This window comes from Crassostrea angulata, chromosome 8 (genome assembly GCF_025612915.1).
Source record: "Crassostrea angulata isolate pt1a10 chromosome 8, ASM2561291v2, whole genome shotgun sequence".
In the NCBI taxonomy this organism is placed as follows: Eukaryota; Metazoa; Mollusca; class Bivalvia; order Ostreida; family Ostreidae; genus Magallana; species Magallana angulata.
The window spans coordinates 29,543,777-29,549,936 of record NC_069118.1 but is presented as its reverse complement, the minus strand read 5'-3'; positions in this window follow the sequence as shown (position 1 = coordinate 29,549,936).

Below are 6,160 nucleotides of genomic sequence, written 5' to 3'. Positions count from 1 at the left end.
GTTTAATGAAACATTGATCATCTACTGCAATATATGCAAGAATAGTACATTGGTATATATGTACAATGAACTCCACAACAGGAATAGAAGTATTTAAATCTTAAAAAAATATTTTAGCCTCTCTTTAATTCTGAAATGTGTATCTTTGTTCTATATACCAATAAATATGCCACAAATCCTTTCTTGATTTTGTTCCTTGTCGAAACATCAAGCATCGAGAAGTCGATTGTCTGAATATGTCAATGCAAATAACAAAAAACTGTTTTAGATTGTTTCCCCTGTGAATAGGGAACTAATTTCTTGTGTATGAGCAGACTCCTAATTCCCAGTTACAAGAGAGGAGAGAGGGTATTGTTGTAAGACCGGCGTTAAATATGCATCCTCACCAATTGTCTGATACTCAACCTCTTCAAACTGGATCTCTTCATACAATTATAATTCTGATTCATGTATTTGTGAATATATATTATCAACACTGTTTTTTGGTTACATATTCGTTAATTCTTTTTGTATACATAGATTACAAAATTTAAGTACAATACACATGAACAATCATAGATAAGCTTTCACATCGTTTGCATTGACCCAGGAATAAAAATTTCGAAGGCTAGTGTAAACATTTTATAAGGTATTGTTTGTTTGGTCCACGTCCTCTAGATAGTAATATTTTTTCCATTTTGAATTCGTCATCTTTCCGGACGTCCACTTTCTGTAGTTCTGCTTGGTAAAATGTTCCTTTGATCTATTCGTTGAAATAGTCTTTAAGCCGGTATATGGGCACTCCTCCTCTTATGTAGCATGGACAGTTTCGAATAAAGTACCCGTCAATATTTTTTTAAAATTGAGAGTTGCTGTACTTGAAGGCTTATGAGTGTTGCTAAAATTCATGAAATGATTTTTAATGATTATCATTAGTTCGAGGGGGGTCTCTTGTTGAAATTGATATGCAATATGTAGGCCCCATATGTTAGGTACATGAGAATCAGAAGTAAAATGCGAAACCAACGGCTATGACTGTTGTGTTGACTTTACACATTGAAATTGCAAGTTACAGACGGGAGGTAAAATAACACGAAAAGAAGGTGGATGGGACATTGTAAACTATACACCGGTAAGTTTCTGACATGTGATAGTGCAACATGCACGCGGTACGGAAGGTCAACCCTCTGCAGGGAATTAGCTAGGGGAGGTCTAAAAAGCTCAAAAATCATGAAAAATTAGCAAACTATGGCAGGGTCAAAATCTCATCAAAACCAGTATGTAGAGAATTTTACAGTTTTGACTAGTAATTTTCTTCAGAAATTGGTGATTGCCCTTATAAAGAGTGAATTAAAGGTATTTGTGCTGAATGGGACCTGAGGAAATTCTAGTTACAGAGTTCGGAAGACATACATCCCTTGGCTACAATGAATTGTATAAAAAAAACTGTCCCCTGCCACCTTAGTTGTCTTTCCGATACAATGAAAATTTCTCCAGACTACTTCCTGCCGTATTCGTGTGAAAATATGTTTCTGAGATGACTGATTCGTACATGATCCCCTATTTTTAATTTATAGGGTTTCCTGACTCGTTTTGTTTTCGGTATAATGGGTGTCTTTTTGGGCCAATACATCTTCCACCAAGGGTCTCTCTCCTTATCCTTGGTCACTTTAACGGGAGCAATGCCAATTGTTCTATGGCATGTTGCATTGTAATTTCTGGCAAAGTCCTGCAGCTTATCAACGTAACGACTCGAGTGTTTATTAGCGATATATCGATACAGTTTAGTCTTTATCGTTTTTATCACTCGCTCGTCATAATTGGCTTTGACTTCGGTATGCTTGGCGTACAAATGATCGATGTTTTCCTCTCTCAATAACGCATTTAAAAGCCCGCAATCAGAACTCTTGTCCTTTATCTGATCGAATTCTGGTAAGACGGCGGCCTTCACGAAGAACATTGTAAGAGCTGCAGTGACGCTTTGGCCCATTTAGTCTTTAAGAGGTTGCATCCACAAGAATATAGAAAAAATGTTGATGACAATCAGTACAAACGCCATTCCATCTTCCATCGTTTTCCTTGCTATATTTTGACATATCTAAAAATCGACATCCCATTGATCATCTATGCCAATAGCGATGACTTTGTTTTTCTTGAAAGATCTCCGAACACCTCTCTGAAGACTGTAGGCTTCTTGTCGTTGCAACCATTTTCTGATATTGTATTTACTAAAAACGTATTGTATTTTCCCTCCTGCCTTACATATCTATATAATTTATCAGGTCCCCAGAAACTCCCGGCATTGACAGGATCGTAGTATATCTTTGCTAAATAATCCTCCCAGGTCATGTTGACACTTAAAGACTCATCGATGGAATGAGGAAACGTGTAAACATTCTCCTTTTTTATATGATATATCAAATCACGTGACATATATCACGATAATAAAAACAATAGTAATAATCTTCGTTTCATTCTTTATTTTAAACACATATCCTTATTTGCGTACAATATGTAAGAATGGTAAGGAAAAAGTACGGATAACAGTCGAAGAACTTTCTTCATTATCTGATTCCTGGCTATCTTTATCCTCTTCAGAATCGACAGCCTCCTCTTCAGAATCGACATCCTCCTTTTCAGAGTCGATATCCTCCCCATTTCATCCTTCTTCCAAAAGATAACGGTTTTTGTTCAAGGCCATTTAGACGGATGTCTGTTTATTATAACCATCGAAAAGGAAATTGTTGACTTCTCTCATATTTTCCGAGTGAGTGGCTCCGTTCTGTAACTGCAGGATGAACACGATGTTCTCTGAGAATCTTTTGACGTCTTTGGAATTCTTTCTTTCCTCTGTATTTAATCTGGCCTCTTTTCTAGATAGACCTTCTCTGATATATTTATTGTATTTTTAGTCCCATTGCTTTTTATTATGTTGTTTCGCTCGTTTCAAGAGATAGTTAAAGACTTCATGTTACTGGTTTTCCTTTTCCTCTTCATTCTCTTTGGGATTTATCAAAAACCGCTTAGGAGGGGGTTGATCTTCATCATCTTCATCGCCCCGTTTCCTTTTAAAGGAAAACTTTTCTGGGCACCAACTCTTCACGTGTCTCTGCAAGTCGTGGATATTTTCAAAAAGAAGACCATAATCATCGCACGAGACATATCTTCAGAGGGAAGGTCTGTTTTTGTCAATTGTTGATCAGTGGAAGGAACTTTGAGATACGTCTGATTGTTTGATGCGTCGTTAAAAGGAATGCTAGTTTCTGTCTGTTCTGAAAACTGGTGTGTCTGCTTGCTAGGCGGGTCCGTAGAATAGTGAGGAACATGTTCCGTCTTGTTTGGGTTTTTTGACAATAAAATGTCTCTGTGCATGCGCAGATGTTCATATCTGGTTGGTTTCAGGTCGATAAGTAGATATCCGTAAGGTTTAGAGGTGGCTTCCTTAAAATGTCTTAAAAGATGTTGAGAGTTCTCGGGATACATCTGTCGAGCCAAAGTCATGACTTGCTGTCTGCCCACGGGGTTATTAAACAGGACGAGATAGTGACAATTTCGTCTCTGAGTCGGATCCTTGTTATAGTTCATATTTTGATTGATTGCCATGACTGACAAGTTTCAGTGCTGACTACCCTCCGTAAATAGCTCGTTAATTCTGGAATCTTTAGCTGCTGTAGACATAAGATCGTCTAGAATTTTCAGATTCCTGGTTCCAGGATGAATTAAACAATCTTGCTCTAAATCTAATGGTATACCCTGAATTAATTCAACAGGAGGGTACATGGTGGATTTGATGATGTCATACAGAGGTTGTCATCGTCTATACAGCCTCAATATTCTCTCAGGAGGAGGAGAAACCTTGGTTTCACAGTGTTGCAACAACATTTTAACAAAATATGTCTTTCCAGAACAGGTCGGTCCTGACACATTGGATGTGAAGGGATGTTGGAATACAAAGTCATGATATTGTTGTTGTCTCTCCTGTTGTTGTTGTTTTTCCATTTGTTGTTGTTGTTGTTGTCGTTACACTTCAGATTCCCGCATGTCATTTTTATATTTCAAATGTTTTTTTAAACTATCAGGCCAGACATAAACACTGGGGCATATATTACAGGTGTACATGTTGATCCTTTGACGTCCTTCCGTACTATGATGAAAATGGTTTCTGTTTTTCATTTTAATAGACTATGTCACATGATCTCATTTGCATATCTGTAAGTGAAACTGATTATAATAAACACACCCTGTTTGTTTTCTATTTAGTAATCTGGATTCTCAGTATCTGGTTCCTTTGGACTTCGGAATCAAGGTCTCTGGGACACTTGGACTCCGGAATCAAGGTCTCCGGAAACAAGATCTCCGAGATCCTTGGTCTTCGGATTTCAGGGATCCGGTATCTTAAGGATCTGCGTTGGCTCCTCTGGGGACTTTTGATTAACCATTTTTAAGTACAATCACCACATGTTTGTTTTTATTCATTTATTTACATTTTGTAAAACATAATGAGGATACATTACATACAAAGTTAAAATGACCAATGATCTGTTTTATAATGGAGAATTAACCATCGCTCAATTGTGACAATACCTTTGAATAAAAATGATATAACTCATTAAACACACATTTTAACGTAACTGTTTTAATGGCATTATACTACAAGCCATAGAATATTTAAACATATTATATACAAATAAATATAAACAATTAGAATGAAAATACAGCACTGAAGTCCCTAAAAAAGCATGACTAAAATTGTTTTGAATCATCCATTGCCTCTAACTGTTAAATATACAATTGTAATTTGCAGATTTATCACTCACACAGCTCGTGTGTCCTAAAATGACCGTGTGCTATGGTGTGAATCCCGTCATCCAGAATATGACTTTCGTCATCGAAGGGGCTCAGGGTTGTTTTGTTTAAAACAATGGTATATATTTGATGGTTAAATGACCTAAACGTCACCATCGAGTCCATTTGAAACTCTCTATTGAACAAACAACTTTTGTAGTTCTCATGATGAATGCTTAATTGCATGACTACTTTACTCACTCCTTTTGCTCGTTTCTTTTCGTCCTTCCAGATGAACTCGTTTTGAACAAATTTCTTTTCATGAAGAAAACTATATCTAGGGTTTTAGGCCAATAAATTCTCACATGTAACGACCTTGGCATTCGTCCTTCATTTTACCTAGAACCTTTTTATTTAAATTGCTGTGAAGGAAATGACTTTCGGGATAATCGATGAAATCAAAGTAATGGTGATCCTCCTTAATGTCTACATACACATCCTCGGTGGATAGGTCATAGCATAAGGAGTCTGTGTCTGTAAAACAGGGAGCAGCTCGATCACCATACTTTTTCTTGATGTGGTTGTAATGAAAATCATACATCAAGACCTTTGAAAGTTCTAAAATGATAAGCCCAACATAGATGGTTCGATTAAGGATTAGTTTTGATTTGGTTAATTCTACCGAGGCTAAATCTTCATTGAAATCTTCATTAAAAGATTAAAACCCAGGTTTAGCCGAGAGTTAAATGTCTACTCGTTTTTGTATATTCTTCATCGTCTTCCCAAAGCACTATTATTCATTAGTTTGAAAAATTCTTTTTCAAACTCGTTGTTGGCGTTCTTTCGTTCACTCGTATTGAAATCAATATAGGCTTATAGCAATGGGCTCTGCTTAAATGACAATACCCGGTGAACATTCTGAGCCTCATCTCCAATGCAAGGTAGAGTTACAAATTTCTGTAGTGAACAACGTAGTTCTCCTTATCAAAAGATTGGGAAGTAGCTTGGTAGAAATACCCTCTTTCATTTCTAGCTTAGTTAGAAGATATTTCTGAAAAGGGGAGAGCATCTCAGGTTTAATTCGGGGGCTAAAAAAAAATAGGCATTGTGGTAGTAATGCATTTCCATGGGATATTTAAGATCAACCTCGAATACATAACCAGTGTCCCCATCGAGAGGAATGGAATGGACGTCGATCGTCTTCGTTTCGTCGGGGGTCAGCCAACAAAAATCATGAGCCGGTAGCGACTAACTCATGGCCCATCCATACAGATTGTTGGCATCCAAATACATCAGATAGTTAGCGGGTTGACGGGGATCATAATCGCTAAGGTATGGATTGTAAGTATTCGCATACCTTTAAGAAATCATAGCAATGCCCCCTCTGAGCACCTTT